The sequence below is a fragment of the Chironomus tepperi genome, unplaced genomic scaffold (assembly GCF_022539635.2).
Source record: "Chironomus tepperi strain 1889 unplaced genomic scaffold, CSIRO-AGI_Ctep_v1 contig_137, whole genome shotgun sequence".
Taxonomy (NCBI): Eukaryota; Metazoa; Arthropoda; class Insecta; order Diptera; family Chironomidae; genus Chironomus; species Chironomus tepperi.
This window is the reverse complement of record NW_027226259.1, coordinates 871162-887393: the sequence shown is the minus strand read 5'-3', so window position 1 is coordinate 887393 and position 16232 is coordinate 871162. Positions and strand designations below refer to the sequence as shown.

At 31.7% G+C, this 16232-nt stretch overlaps 1 protein-coding gene across 2 annotated transcripts in view; it reads right to left on the bottom strand.

Moving 5' to 3' along the window:
- Positions 1–16232, bottom strand: part of LOC139087878 (uncharacterized) — a 141973-nt gene that overhangs the window by 89198 nt on the left and 36543 nt on the right. The gene's annotated exons all lie outside the window — the stretch shown is intronic.

The following is a 16232-nucleotide window of genomic DNA, read 5'->3' as shown; positions in this document are numbered from 1 at the left end:
TTGATTTCACTGTTACTCATTTTACATTCACGCTCACATGCTAATTTACATTTCATTTTAGTGTATGAAATGAGCACAGAAGTTTAAAAAAACGCTCTCATTAAAAATTCAACAACTCACTTCCGTGTTTTTCTTAACATTCTGCACTTGTAAAATTTTATTATCCTTACTGTAAATATACTATAGTTTGGCAGTAGATTGGAAGCTTTTTGGATGCATACATATGAGATCATTGAGGGGTGGCTATTAGTATACCATCAGTTCTCATCTTTGTAAGGATGTTAGCTCGATTCTTAACAAATTGGGCTATAGAAATGCTTGAGCTACCTTATACCTCCTCCCGAGTAGTCCTAGAAGCTGATACTGCTTCATACTCGAACCAAAAGCACAAACAGCTTGTCACCAAACAGTACCCAATATAAGACAATACATGCACCCAAACTAAACAGCAAGAGGCATTAAATTCCTCGTACTTTCGTAAAGAAGCAACAAAAACAGCAAACATCATCCACATGAGGAAAACTTGTTCGGTGCTCATAAATTGTGGAATAATAAAAGTGAATTTTAATTGCAACAGTCTGACAAATGTCACATGATGAGAGCTTCACGAAAGCCGTCCTTGTTTTAAAAGCCATGAATGTAATGGCAATCGTAAATGCAACAACATGCAAATTGTCCATATATAAGACTTAATAATTTTTCGTGTCAGTCGTGTGTGCTATAAAGCTTACAGGACTATGAACAACGGGGCTGAATTACAACTGGTTGAGCGTTTAAAAAAATTAAAAGAGAAATGAAAAGTTTGTTTTATTGAAAATATGTGGGATATGCTGGGAAAATATTTGGATATGAATTTAATTTCAGCACGAAAAGAATATTCTTGCATTCGCAGGATTTTAATGTTTTGAACTGCAAAATAAGTTGGAAAGTTTTTGGTGAATTTTAAGAGGCGTTCAGCGTTGATTCAAGGGGTAGTCTAACCTTCATCTCCACTTACCCCGACCCTCACCACTTGGACTGCAAGTGAAATGACCCGAATGGCAAACTGCATAGAAATGGCCAAAAATATGGTATGAGCACGAGGGTGGCCAAAGAACTCTTGGGAATAGATTATTAATAGGAACAGTGTAGCATTCAACTATGTTTACCATACGATAACAATCCATAAGGAAGCTTAATATCCCACAAAGATCCAAAACTGGCACACAGCATCAAAAACTAAACTTGTTTCATAAATCCCTAGCAACCTCAATCCCCAAAAAGTTCATACTGCATTCATTTTTATAATAAATTGCTGCACCTTTATACACATTTACTTAATCCGCAGATCTTTTAAATGCAAACTTTTTACTTTTTTATGTATTCACACATAAGTGCTCTATAAAAAAGTTTCTGTAATACAAGGATATACCGCACTCGTAAAACACATTCCACTTCTCATACCTCATCATCATTAAAAGTGCTTAAAATGCGTTCATTTAAAATTACATTTTACACGCTTTTTTTAAGCCTCACTCCTCACTTGAATGTTGCCGCAATGGTTGAAGTTTACACTTGAATGACTCACATGAGGATATTTTTAAACCAAATGATTTATTGCATGAACAGTTTAATGAAGTTTTTTTTTTCCTCCTCTATTCATTTAAATGCAGAGGTGAGCTTATGAGAACAGCTGAGAACTTAAAGCTATAAGCCTCAATTCACACAAATTTCAAGCCCTGCCTCAACACAACATTGTTTAAAAGTGAGAACAAAAAATCTAAATTTGCTCCATCATTCAACAAAATGTCCCATGTGTGTATATGATGGTATAAAAAGGAATTCTGTCAAGATAGTAAAGAGAGGAAGGAAATGAAAAGCAAGAAAAAAGGAACTGTTTAGAGATAGCGAAAAAGAATGGATTTTTTTTTTGTGGAATGTATTTAAAATTTTTCATTAAAGGCGGCAATTTCTTTTTTTGCTGACAATGCAAGTGGATGTGAATAATGAGGAATGAGAATGAGGAAGTGGAAAGCTTTGCCGAGTGACACAAATGAAGAAGGCTTCCAAGAAACTTTATATACAGTACTTTCAAATACAATATCTGGAATCGAACCTGAATCGTTTGAGCAGGAGTCTGACGCTCTGAACACTAAGCCACAGCTTTATATTTCCCAGCTAATTCAAATTCTGGAAATCTACATCTTTAAATGCACTAACTACAAATTAGTGAGGTTGAAGCTTCATTATGTAAACACAAGTTAACAGCAATCATAGCTACAAAATCTCTCTCATTAAGTTAGTATAATTTTCATCATCTAATGCTCAGTTCGTGATCTTCTTCTATTTGCATCTAGTATTAGCATTTAAAAACTCATTTCTTGAATAATTTTCACATTCTTCCTGACTACAGATTCATTGTTCTCTTTGTTTTGTTTGTAATGTAAACTATTCATACATTTCCACCTTTCCTGCTCTTCTTAGCATGTGAACTTTTCATTTCAATCTCTTCGTATCTATTGCTCACTTTTGTTCTTGAAACAACACCCACGCATAATACAATACCTTTTGTTCTATGAAAAGAAAAGTAGCATAAAATTAGGATGGGAAAAAAGGATTGTTTGCATAAGATTCACATTTCAGTAACTTCACCTTCTCATGCTAGGCTCTTTCATGCGGAAGTTTTCCTTTGAAAATGATATAGAAAATTAATATTTTTTCTCTTTGCTCCTGTAAGCAGGCATACATTTGCATATGAGGATACAAGGATGATGTTCAGCTTTTGATCTTGTGAGCTGCATTTTTAGGTAGATTTGAGGAAGTTGAGATTGCTCTTTTGGCTGTCAATGAGCCTATAGTCGTTGATGCCTAAGTTGGGAGGTTCTGATTTTTAAAAGTTAGTTCCTTACCATCCTTGACCCTAAGATAATAAAAATAGCAACAAGATTCATAAATTTCTAATGCGCCACAATAATTATGCATCATTACTCCTACTCTAGTTCTTCATTCATTTCTCACAGATTATGTAAAGACTCTCATGAAAATTCAAACTGCCTTACATCCTTATATGTATGATATAATATAGAAATATCTAGCTCAATGTGTTTGAAATACACATGGCATGACAGCAGTTACATAATGTTATGTATGGTAAAAAGTTCAAACTGCCAATATCTCATGTAACATAGTATATCGACACAATGTAAAGGAAGAGATTTCTGGCAGTAAAGAGCCAATTGATCATGAATTTTCAAATTTTATGCAACTCCACACTCTTGCTGCTAGATTGTGAATGTAAAGTTTAAGAATTGATTTTCCTTGCCATAAATTCAAATTCCTTCATTGGCATGGAATATGATATTGTCAGTTCCACAGTATTATCTTTAACTTCTGTCAGAGGCACTCATTTTTCCTTAAAAAATGGAAATTATTCGCTCATCAAGCTTGATATTGTTACATAGTATCTTATGTCATATGCATATATGCACACGGTATGAAGATAAACTTCTGAAATGAAATGTGCTTCCTCTGCTCTATTTATTAATCGGAAATGCCATTCATTTTAAAAGAACTTAATGTTTTGTAATAGAAATTGTAAGCAGCAGCTCATTTATGGTGATTTTGGGTAGATTCTGGAAGGAATTTTGATTTTATGGAAGCTTTTTTGCGGATGTGAAGGTTGTTTAGCATCTGGCAGATGACCGTGAAGTGGATATCAAAAGTCACTGAAACCACTAAAATTGAAATGATGCCACCACAATTATTCAAATCCGGTTGGCCAAGTGGCATATGACGACTGGTTCCTATTGATCAATACTGTCAATCGTAGAGCATTAACAAACTGGTTGAGCAGATTTCTGTATCTGGTATGACCCAGGCATGACAATTGTTTGAAATTCCACCCGAATTCATCGCACGGACATCAAAAAATTACATTCATTCAGGCGAACACCTTAATATTAGTTATCAGTACAACAAGAAAAAAGAACTGAGAATAATAAGAAGGAAGAATTCGTTGCAATGTCAGTGTATGAATGGAAAATGCACATCATGGATGCAATAAATGAGAAAAGTATTAAAATCAGTTGTGTGCAGCGAGTGGGAGCAGCAGCAAAAATTTTCATTTCATTTATTTTCTATATATTTTTATTTTGCATGAATCCCAAGCACAACAACAGCAACAATGTACAGCAGTGAGAAAAAAATGTAAATGCATGTAAAGAAATTTTCGCTTCTGGCATTTTAACAGTGAAAAGCTTTTTACAGTAAATTGCATGGCTGATAAGAATTTTTGATGAATTTATTATGAAAAGAACGGAGTGAACAGCATGGGTGGGGGAGCTTCATATCTCATAAATTAACACGGAATAAAATGAACTTTCCTTTTCATTGTTAATGAACATTCTGTGTACTGGATACAATTTATTATGGAAATTTAATTTAGTTTAAGATTGCATGGGTGATTTGCTGATTATTGGTTGACATTTGCTGAGTAATTACTGCACCAAAAGGCCAAGCTTTCAATTTTAAAATGTGAGTGTTTTGCCTTGACAGTTGAGCTGCATGTAAAGTACACAGCATGGTCAGAGAGTCCTTAACAAGCTGAATTTTCAGAAGGTTTTGAAGGATTGAGCCGATCTCAGACATCAACTACGTGCAGCATTAGACTTACGTCCTAGATCCTAGTGTCAGCTATCAGAATCAAAATGACATTGATGACCATCTTCATGGACCTTCTCAGACCTATCTCCATGACTACACTTCCAAAGGCAACTTCTTTCAAATCGAGGATCCATCCAAAATGAACTTTCCATGCCCAAAAAGTAGCCACAACAGTCCAATAAAAATTCCACAAATACTTTCTCCAGCAATAAATTAAACTCAAAATACTTATCAAGATTGCAATTTTTATGACCATTGTGAACTTCCACAAAACAGGAAGAAGAAGAAGAAGACTTCATGAAATAGAATGCAGCAATACTCAAAGCCTTTTTGCAATGCGGTTTCCCAAGACTTTATGTATCGAAATACATAAATAAAGTTTTATTGAGCGAAGATATTAAAAAAGCTGAGCAAAAAACAATGAGGAATTGCGGACGATAAATTATCCGTATGGCTGTTCCTACAATTTATCATGAAGTCGAAGAGATTTTCCGACCATTTAATTGTGAGATGTGATTAATAAATTAAGAATTTGTTCATGACTCAACAGAATGTGTGTCAGACTGAGAGTTTCTGGGTTAATATGGACTGAGGCAGTGCTTCTCGACCATGACTTAATAACCTAATTTCCTAATGTAAATTTAGTACAATCCGTGACACATCCAAAGTTTTTGGTGACACAATAGTATGTCGTGGAGCAAAGCTTGAGTAACACTGGACTGACCTTCTTACAGACTAAATTCAGCTTTGGTGAACATGACAAATTGCACTTTCTCATTTTCATTCCTTAATTCCATAAAATGACCATGATAAGAAATGAATATGCTCATGAATCAATTATTTTTGGCCACATATACCGAATATAATGTTAGTGATGGCAACAACAGCAGTGGTAAAAGCGGTATTTATTGTGGTTAGGGGGCGTGGATTAAAATACAATTTTTGTGCCTTTACTCCTTCATTTCAAAGGTAAGGATAATGAAGATGTAAGCATGCAAGATATTCAAATCGGTTCCATGCTCACATCACATAAACAGTGTGCTTCAAATTCAGGTCAATATTGAACATCAGTTATGCAGTAAAGCTTTTTGCATAAATGTAAATAAAAAGCTCCCTCCGTCCGATAGTATGCATCGGCATTCGAAGCTGTTTTGGCATTGCATGGAATGAAAGAATTATTCATCCAATATTTGTAGTCATTATTTTTAATTTTCATTTGCATAAACTTACATTTTAAATGGAAGCTCCACATCTTCTCGATACAAATGAGTCGGTTCTATTTTATTTGATTGCATTCATTTTTCTCTCAAATTTATCTTTTGTATGTATTTTGTCATTGAATACTGAAAATTACTATAGTAAATAGCTAAATAGTTCTAAAAGATGTAGTTCGAGTCTCAATTATTGAAAAATTTGAGTATCCTTATTTGTTTTTTTTCTTCCAAAATTTGAAATTATTAATAAAATATTTTTTTAAGTTTAATTCAACGAATGTCAAGTAAAAGCTTGATAAAAGCTTCATCAAACCTTCATAACGAACTTTCAATATTCAAAAAAAAAAAAGCTTCGTTTCATACAACTTTTGCTTTCAAGTCTTGTATACAAGGCTTTTATCTTTTATTTTGAGAAGTTTAATTTAGCAATTTCTATGCTCATGATTCAATAATTTCATGACATTTTTATGAATTACTCTTCAGATACATTAAAAAACTGTATTTAAGTAGCTTTAAGTCAATATAAAAATCTACAACCCCAAAGGTCTTTAAATATCCCTTTTTCATTAATCGACTACATTAAGTCAGTAATTCTCATAAAGCAAGTAGTTATAGACCTTACAATTCATGTTAAAAACACACAATTAATGTCCTCATAAATATTGATAAGCACTAACTTTAACAATAATATTCCTCTTTATCGGAAGGAAGGAAAAAGTTCAAGGTTGTACAGTACTATCAAAATAATTCTTGTAATAATTTTCATATCCATCGCATGCAAGACTGAGAAAATTTCCAAGTGGCTTCTTAATGATCGACACTTGTTACATATGTTTTTGCACACATAACAATAACAATCTTTGCCATGCTTGAAGTGAGTGGCTTTAAAATTGTAAATTCTTTTGTTCTGCTTGGAAATTTTCCTTGCTTGATTGGAAATTGCAAGGATGGGACAATTGATGACTATTTATAAAGAATCAAATTTTACCCAAAAATCATCAATTTTTAGAAACTTTCTCTTGTGAAGTATATAATTTCATACAAAAATCTTAAATTTTCGGAAACTTTCTCTTGTGAAGTTTATAATTTCATACAAAAATCTCCTAAAGTTTGAAGTTTTCTCTTGTGAAGTATAAGATTTCATATAAAAATTAAATTTTTTGACTTTCTTGATATTTTCATATCTCATTAAGTGATATCACCACTGTAAATTTTTATATTTCTGCTATTATTTAATCCTAGAGTCACATCCGCTTCCTTCCTACTAAGAAATTACATTTTTCAGATATAATTGAGAGGAAAAAAATAGAAATTTTCATACATTCATTCTATTGTTCTTAAAATACGGAAAAGTAAAATGAAATAAAGTAGAAGTAAAGAAAACAAGACGAAGAATAATGGAAATAAAGGAAAATGATAAGAACAGAATAAGAATCAACATATCATAGAATATAATGATAACAATAATTATGACAAGTAAGAAGACATAGATATAGAATGAGGAAGTGAAGGAGAAAGAAAGAAAGATAGTAGATAAAAAGTTTACATGATGATAATGAATGAGTATACGCAAAGTTATGACGACGAGAAATTTTGGTTCCATTACATTTACTTACACAATCATTAGACTTTAAATGCATAAAATTATTATCATTATTCATTATTATTTGATGATATTCTCGATGTGTACATGTGAGACATGATATAGAACACAAAAATTATAATATGCCGTCTTCGTTCCCTCATCAATGACTGTAATCATGAATCTTCTTCACAAACATTTAACGGTAAAAGAAGAAGACAACATAATGATAAGGTATATGATATGACGTGAAAGGCTTGGGCATTTGATGAATTATTTATAATTGTCCGTCTAGGGAACTTTGAATTTTAAGGAGGCAGAAGCTGAGTCCAAAAAACCACAATAGGTAAAATTAAAAAAAAATATATGAATCATTTTTAGATATATAGAGAGTATCATATAAAATTCTGAGATTCGAACTCATGCAAAATTTAAATTTCTTATAATTTCATTCACATTACTTTACAAGAATTGATAAAAATGTGATTCATATGAAAAGTATTTGACTTATGCATAAAAATCTTCGATTCATTGTTTTAAGCTAATAGCTAAGTAGACGTTAGATATTTTGAGTATTGCTTAGAGTCGTTCACTTATAATACTTAACGCTAAGGGAAAGGATGATTTAGGATTTAGTTGACTATCTTTAGCATTACTTAATAAATGTCCGAACCCTCACTTTGTTATAAGGGAATATTCATCCTTAATTTACATCAAATGCCCAAACCTTGATAGTATAAAAAAATATGGAATAAAATCTTCATTTCAACCACCAACGTTGAGGACGAGAAAGTATGAAAAAAGTAAAAGTATTTATATAAAAAAATGAAATAAAAGTAAAAAAAAATGTTGAAACATAAAAAATATATTATATTTTCATCTATATTACATCACGATACGAAATATGGTAACGAAATGACAAATGTGATTGTGAAATATGAAATTTGATTTTTTTTTATATAATCTAATTTTGATTTACTAATGATGATTTACTTCGATGATTCGACATGTATTATTTATTATATTCTATCGAAAAAAATATTTACTTATTATATTTTTTCAGTAGAAATTAATGTTGGGTCTTTTGGGGATCTTTTTTGTCCTAATGAACATTTTTTCCTTCATCTTTTGTGGACTTACCTAGAAAGAAAATAGAAAAAAAGAATTTATTATTAATAAATTGATTTATTGAAGATTTATAGATGTATTAAAATGGAAGTAAGGTAAACTCTAGACAATTATGGATGGTGACCTTTGTACTCCCGAATGGACATAAATACGTTATTACTAGTTGATGGCAAGTTAATGTCCTGTTGATATCTAGTTCTAACGTATTTTGGTTCACTCAGGATTGATATGGATGAAGCATATCCACAGTTAATTTAAAGATTCCAAGTCTAGTCGACTCAACTTCAATAGAGTCAAATTAAAGCTCTAAGAAAACATTTAAATTCCTTAAAATGTCGCCCATCCTTTAAATTCTATTTTGGCAAACTTTTTCTGACATTTAATGTTCCTAGAAACTCCATAAATGCCTCTCACAAGCTCAGAACCATCGAGTTCAATATAAAAAGCAAAAAAAGTGCGAGGGATCAAGATAAATCAGATGAATAACTGATGAATGCCATGATGTAGGATGTCTCACGACAACGGAGAATACTTCAAGTTTGTTGACATCATTCGACTGCCATTAATGCTGAATAAATCATAAATACAGCTAGACAAAATACAATTTTAAGAATCTAAGCTTCACAATCTCTCCTCAAATCCGTCAGTATCCATAGTATCCGCTTTAATGATGAAGACATAAAAGTACTCAAAAGAATTTCAGATGAAAAAACTTTAGATGATTTGGTGTGGTTAATCTAGCACTTGGAATGCAGAATGATTGACGACGAAAAAAAGTTTCTTTTTGAAATTCTGTAATTAATTTTTCTCAAAACCACAAACAATTTTGCACATTTTTATCAATTTTTTGCTTCTAAGAAGAGAATTTAATTTAACTTAAATAATATTTCAAGTTCTTTACTGAGCTTAAAGTTAGTTAAACTTTTCCATAAATGCAAGAAGGATTTTGAAAAACTTCAATCAGTTTTGTGCATGAAAATCCAATTATAAAGGGATATTTGCAGCATAAAAAATAGACAAACGAAATTGAATGGAATTAATGTTGTTGAATAAAGTTAATTAAGATTTTTGCATCAAAAGAAGTGCTTAATTATAGGTATGAGATGTATATTGATTGGGATGGACAGTTGGGTAGTTAAATTTTAATGAAGGATGTTCTATAAGACACGAACCACTCTAAAGCTCGAATTTTGTATGACAAAATAATTCAGGACCCCTCGAGAGTTCGGACCCCCCTTCCGTTGGGCATTAAAGATCAATTCTGATCCATGACCTCCCAAAGATGTCAAATGAAGCTGACTCAATCGTTGGCATCCAATTTCCAATTTTCAATGCCAAATGCAACAATTTCTCTATCAAAAGCTTCCTTCCAAGAATTCTTAGGTCGCCCAGTGAGTTGCCACCTAGAAAGTCAGATTAAATCCTTGCATGTAGACAAAATTATTCTGACACAATTCATCATCAGAACTTACACAAAATTCAACAGAAATTAAATAAAAATTTTCTTTTACAGACTCTAATATTAGATGGAAATGTATTCAATTTATGTAGATTTTATACAAATTTGATTTTGACTTTAGTCTGTGCATAATGAAGTTATACATATTATACAGATATTTTTAAACAAAATTAAAATTAAGGAATTTTTCAGAAGTTTAAAATACTAATTTTTGTAATTTAATTAATTCCAAATGACTAACTCAGTGGTGGGCAATCTGTGTACTACGGTACACTAACGTGCAGTCAAAGAAATTGGGAATGCCATGTTATGAACGGTTCTGGATCAAGGCTATCTACCATGGTACGCCTCGAAAAACAAAGGTTGCTCAACACTGGACTAGCAGATTTAAAGCCAGTGCATTTAATTTAATTTCTTATTGCCAGATATGTATCATCTTTCTAAATTCATAATCTGAAACTTCATTTTAATAATTTAAACAATTTTCTTCAGCATTTCATTGTATCTCCTTCTGTACTCACTTCTGTTTGTCTTGTATCATTTCAAAAGATTTAATTTCATGAAGAAAATGTATTGTATGATATAATTTAAGATCAAGAAAATATCGAAAATAATTCAGATTGTATTCAATTTCAGCAAAATGCTATGGCAGTTTATTACCATCTGCTTGTTTGCTTAAATGTCAATGAAATTCTTGTACTTGAAACTTTTCATTTATTGATGCTTTTGATATGAAAATATCTCAAGATAAACTTTCATAGAGGAGTTGTTTTGTATGAGTTGAATGTGCTACCTACACATGTGATTTAAGCTTCTGTTATATTTGTGAATGATGTTTGGATAAACAAATTGAAGGATTTTTATAGTCACACCGGTTTATGAGTAGAATTTGGGGATATTATATCTACTTGAACTTATTGAAGCAAATGTGTGGCTCCTGCTCAACCCAACTACCTTCCTGACCTCTGTCATCTTTAAAAATCAGGTCCTTTGCAATAAGAACTCTAAATTGATCATATATCAAAGTTGACCGGACTCAAATAAGGAGGTTCCCGCACTCGATTGGAGGCCACTACTTTTGGTGTCCAGATTCCCAAAGTCTTGTCGACCAATGGGATAATTTTTTAGTACTTCCAAAAATCCAAAAATATTTATCCCGACTAATGGGAAATTTTTCATACAAAATCACAAAATAAAGGTACGGTGTGAATGCCCATAAAGATTGAACACAAATATTTACAATCACGTGAAATTGCATCAGATAAAGATTGTCAATCAGCACAAAGGAAAACAAAATATTTGCACTAAAAAGTTATTTACCCAAAAACATAATTCTAAATTTAGTTGCAGCAACTGAAAGAAAAGTTCCAGAAAACACAAAAAAGCTTTTAAATCTGTTCTTAAATATCCTTTTATCACTCAATTTTGAGTCTTACAAGTTCCAAACAAGTTCTGAACATGAAGAAGAAATGAGAAAAAGCTTTTAAATTAAACAGATTTCCAATTAAATTTAAAGCAAGAAAAATGTAGAAGAAATAGTGCAAATATTGACACAGTTATAATTGCGAGAAGTACGAAAGTATGAACCTTAGTAATCAAGCTTTCACTTCTAGACGAAAAGGATCGGATTAAGAGTATAAAACTCATTTGATAATTAAAGGAATATTCATGAGACAGACAAGTAAGGTTGATGATTTAATACCTAATCTGCAGTATGCAAAGCAATAAGAGAATGGAAATTTCCATCACAAAAGTCGTTGCCATAATAACTGCGTTAAGTCTCAATGCTGAGTTATTAAAAAATATTCTGATTGAATGCTACCAAGCTGGTAAACAGCAAGGGACACGTGAATCGAAAGTAAACATGATATTGCAATCAATTTTGTTTGATGTTGTCCAATATGTGACTTAATTCCGCATGTATTTTGTGTTTAACAAAATGAAAAATTTCGCATTTTTAATGTACATAACATAAATCATAACCATGGATATTAATCGGATTAAAAGTTCTAGTGAGCTGAACATAAAATAAAATTGCACCACAACGAACATTTCTATGTCCTCATATCAAATACCATAATGTTGTATAGTTAGTATCATGAGAATTGCCTCATAGATCCATCATAAGATTGGAAATCCGAAACAAAAGTTCAAGGATTTTCATTTGCATTTCAATCCTCAAATAAATGTATCTCCGATCCTTTAAGCACAAAGAAGATCCATCTCGTATTATTATCAAATTCACAGACGCTTTAAAGCCATAAGGGAATAATAAAAAAGATATTTTGTAATAAAATTGCTCACTCCTTCCAATTTTTATCAATTTTTATCGTTTCTACTCACTTCCTCGTCTTATTCAGTTTCTTTTACATCAATGCAAGGGTTAAGTATGAAAAATTATTGTGGATCGTCTGCTAAAGTGCATGCTGGACTAGAAAGTACGTGATATTGTCAAACATGATGGGGAGTAATGAGGATACCATTAGATCATGGTCGATGCTAGGAAGGTGCTAGATAAGTCTTCAGCAGGGACCAACACAGATATTATATCCATACTTATATTAATCCCTCCTTGCAGAAAAGTATCAACTTTCCCATACAAGCCACAAAACCCAAACTAACAAGCCACATCATGCATCCCAAACTGACATTATCTATAGTATTAAGCTAACACATAAGGAGAGAAAATATGAAAATTTCCATCACTTTATTAGCTTCCTCAACCAACACTGTAATTTTTATAGAGCATATTCACTTCAAGATTGAGAGATAGATGCAGCTAGAATTTTTAATATTTTAATACTCAGTCTTCCGTGTGTTGCAGAACGAGTAAAGAGGAAAAGAACTCAATTGAAAGCAAAACCACAACAACAACAACAACATTAGCTAATAAAATTTAATAGAAAAGTAAAGAGCGCAATGCAATGTATCGAGAGGAAGGCACGATTCACGTAATACATTTTGTATATATCTGATTATTCGAGTATATAATAATTTGCATTATGCAATAGGGAAATATTAAGTGGTGGAAGTAGAAAAAGGGTAAATGGATACATTTTAAAAGAAATTTTTAGCTGAACCTTCAGTACAATTCAGACATGATGAGATGTAATTTAGTTAGGAATATGTGAGGAAGAAAACGGCATGTGGATGTGAAGTAAGGAAGTTGTTGTAATTGAATTTCTAGAGCGCATAAAGAATCGTCCATCTAACATCCAGTAAACCTTATTAAACCATAATTTCTTGCAGACACTAAATCGTGAAGTTGCAAGCGCTGCTCAACCTTGACATACAAACCACAAAAACTAAAATCATGCCAAGACATAAAATAAGGAAGAATTTGAGGTTATGGCATTGACAATTGAATTCATTGGATTAATTGAATTAGCAATTAACTTGCTATAATAATACATTCTCATTTGAATATCCAAAAAGAACCTGTTTTTGAGCTCAATGAATATTTTAACATACATGTGAAAATACATGTAAAATTGGATGAATTTAGGATGGGATTTGTTTAGGAAAAGCTGTATTTGCATTTAAATTACTTTGTTTATAGGATTTTGAGCGAGACTTGATTACACACGTATTTATGTTACATTTAATTATCCTTTCAGATGATTGGGCAGGGTCAAGGTAGATGGAAAGTTTTGATGAGTTTCATGTTATTTTAAGAGAGCTTTTGTGAAAAATAATCAGCATGAAATATTAAACTCAGAAGCTCAAATGATGAATAACAATAAAAACCACAATTTTCTAAATTTCTGAAGCAAGCAGCAGAAAGCTCAAACCAATCCCACTGTGCATGCATATAATGAACAACCCCAATCATTCATTTGCAATTCACTGCTAAGAAGAACAATGAAACAGCTCAATATGGTGCTGAAAGCTAATAACAATAATTCTACTTTCTCATTTTCGCATGATTCTTGTTTAATATTAGCTAGTGCCGTTAGTGCTGCTCAATCAAAATAAGGTAATAGAAGTAGTGATGAAATGTGGAAGAAGCAATCATCAGGGGTGTAGCATGAATTATTTTGTCACTCATGTCTCAATTTGTAGGATAGAGACTCACTCTAGTTCCTTTACGTGTGCTCTAAGTACCCCTACTTCTCCAATGTAAGATCAGCAACAACTTTGTATCAAGTAAACGAAATCCAATTTCAAGTTCATGATCATTTGTCAAATGCAAGGCACCGACATGCGATATGTGAGTATGGTTATTAATATTAATATTATTTCCAATCGGAAATGACTGACTACATGAGTAATTGTGCAAGTATACACACGTAGGTTAGTCACATATGTTTCTGCATGAAATAAAAGCTCACACAATAAATTAGTTACGTTTCAATAAATGCAAATATTTTGTTCATAATTGTTCTGCTTATTATTACTTACTGCTGCTTACACTGTATGTATATTGATAGTGAATTATTAATTAATGAAGTGAATTGTGATGGACTTATTTTTGGATTTCCAATTTTGTGAAATGACAATAATAAAATGTAATTTAATTTGACAGCTGACAACCTATCGAGTCCAAAATTAGAATGGAGATTTTTTTGTTCCAAAAGCATTTTTTACAGATTTTATTAGACTGAAGACAGTAAATAGCAATGCGGAATGTTACAAGATGCCGACATCAGGTACCAATTTCACAACGAATCAGATTATACATTGAAAATCAAGTATAGACAACAAAAATCCGTGTCGATCGGATAATTACCAGCTGAAGAGCACAACAAGTCACAAGAGATGATTCCAAAATATTCATTTCAACCTACTCAAATACAGTACGACATGATTGTTATTTATCGCAAATCGACACCAAACAATCACCTCAAATGAACATTTTTGTCAACGACACTAATTGCATTGTGTCCTTAATTCACGAAATGAGATAATAATAAAGATAACACAGTTACATTAGAGCTTTGATATTACATTATTGACTAATTACTTGCTTGATTAATTAATTAGTAAATTAATTAAAACTCAATTTATCAGTTTAACAAATTGTTTATTAATGAACAATCACTTTTGTAGGAACAAGAAGAGAATTATGGATAATTTATTAGTTGCTATGAATTCTAGTAATTGAAGACATTCGAATGAAGTATTTTAAAAATCTCAAGCATCATCAAAAAGTGCACGAGAATCAACTAAACAGAACCACTTTTGCTTAATAAAATTAAATCGACCTCCTTATTAACAACTTCGATGTCATCAACAATTCATATTTGTACGACTTTTATTGAATTATGCATGAAGCAAGTCAGAGTAATCACTTACACAAGATTGTATTAATCAGAGCTTTTTTTATTGTTCATCATTTAAAATGGTCAACTTTTTTATGTATGTAGTGGGAATATCCATTTTTGGACATAAACAAGGAGGAACTTTTAAAATTTATTTCCTCATTGGATATACTTTATTGCCCGGGATTTGAATTATTTTCTATATGAGTTGATGAAGGATGTGTCGTGTACCGTTAGATTTATTAGTAGACATGACAAAGTTATACTTAGTTTAGCTAGACTGACTGCCTTGACTCTTTCCTTTTAATAATGAATTTTAAATTGTTGCAGTGGGGCACTTAGGGTCAAAATCTCCCAAAAGATTGCAAACTGTCTAACATATTCTCTATCATTGCTATATGCTTTACTCAAACCCAAAACCTTCTTATTCCACAAATAAGAATTAAATGAGACAAATTTCAATTATAATATTTTTGAGGCAAATGAGAGAATTTGAAAGCATTCCTCAAATTCCACATAGCTCAGAATGTGTTCATGTGACAAACATTCGTTCCTATTAATCCTCTTTATATTACCACAAAAATTCCTAAAATATCATCAATCCTTTCAATAGTGAATGTGAACGTGCTGATTATAATGAAATTATCAAGTATCAAATTCAATTTTAAAGTTTAGCGCATATATTCAAGCTGTCTAAGGTTTTGTTCTCAATAGAAGAGAGTATTGTTAAATTATTAGTCACAGCGGTCGTTATCAGGTAGAAGTTATAGCGATAGAGATTCGGAAATAAAAAAATATTCATACATTGTACCCGATCTGCACACATTGAAATATTGTCAATTGGACAGCTGCCTGGATAGAAAATTAAAAACTGATCAAACCGAATGGAACAAGCTTCGATTAATTGACCGTCTGTGTAATTGTAAACTTGAACCAATTTATGACTA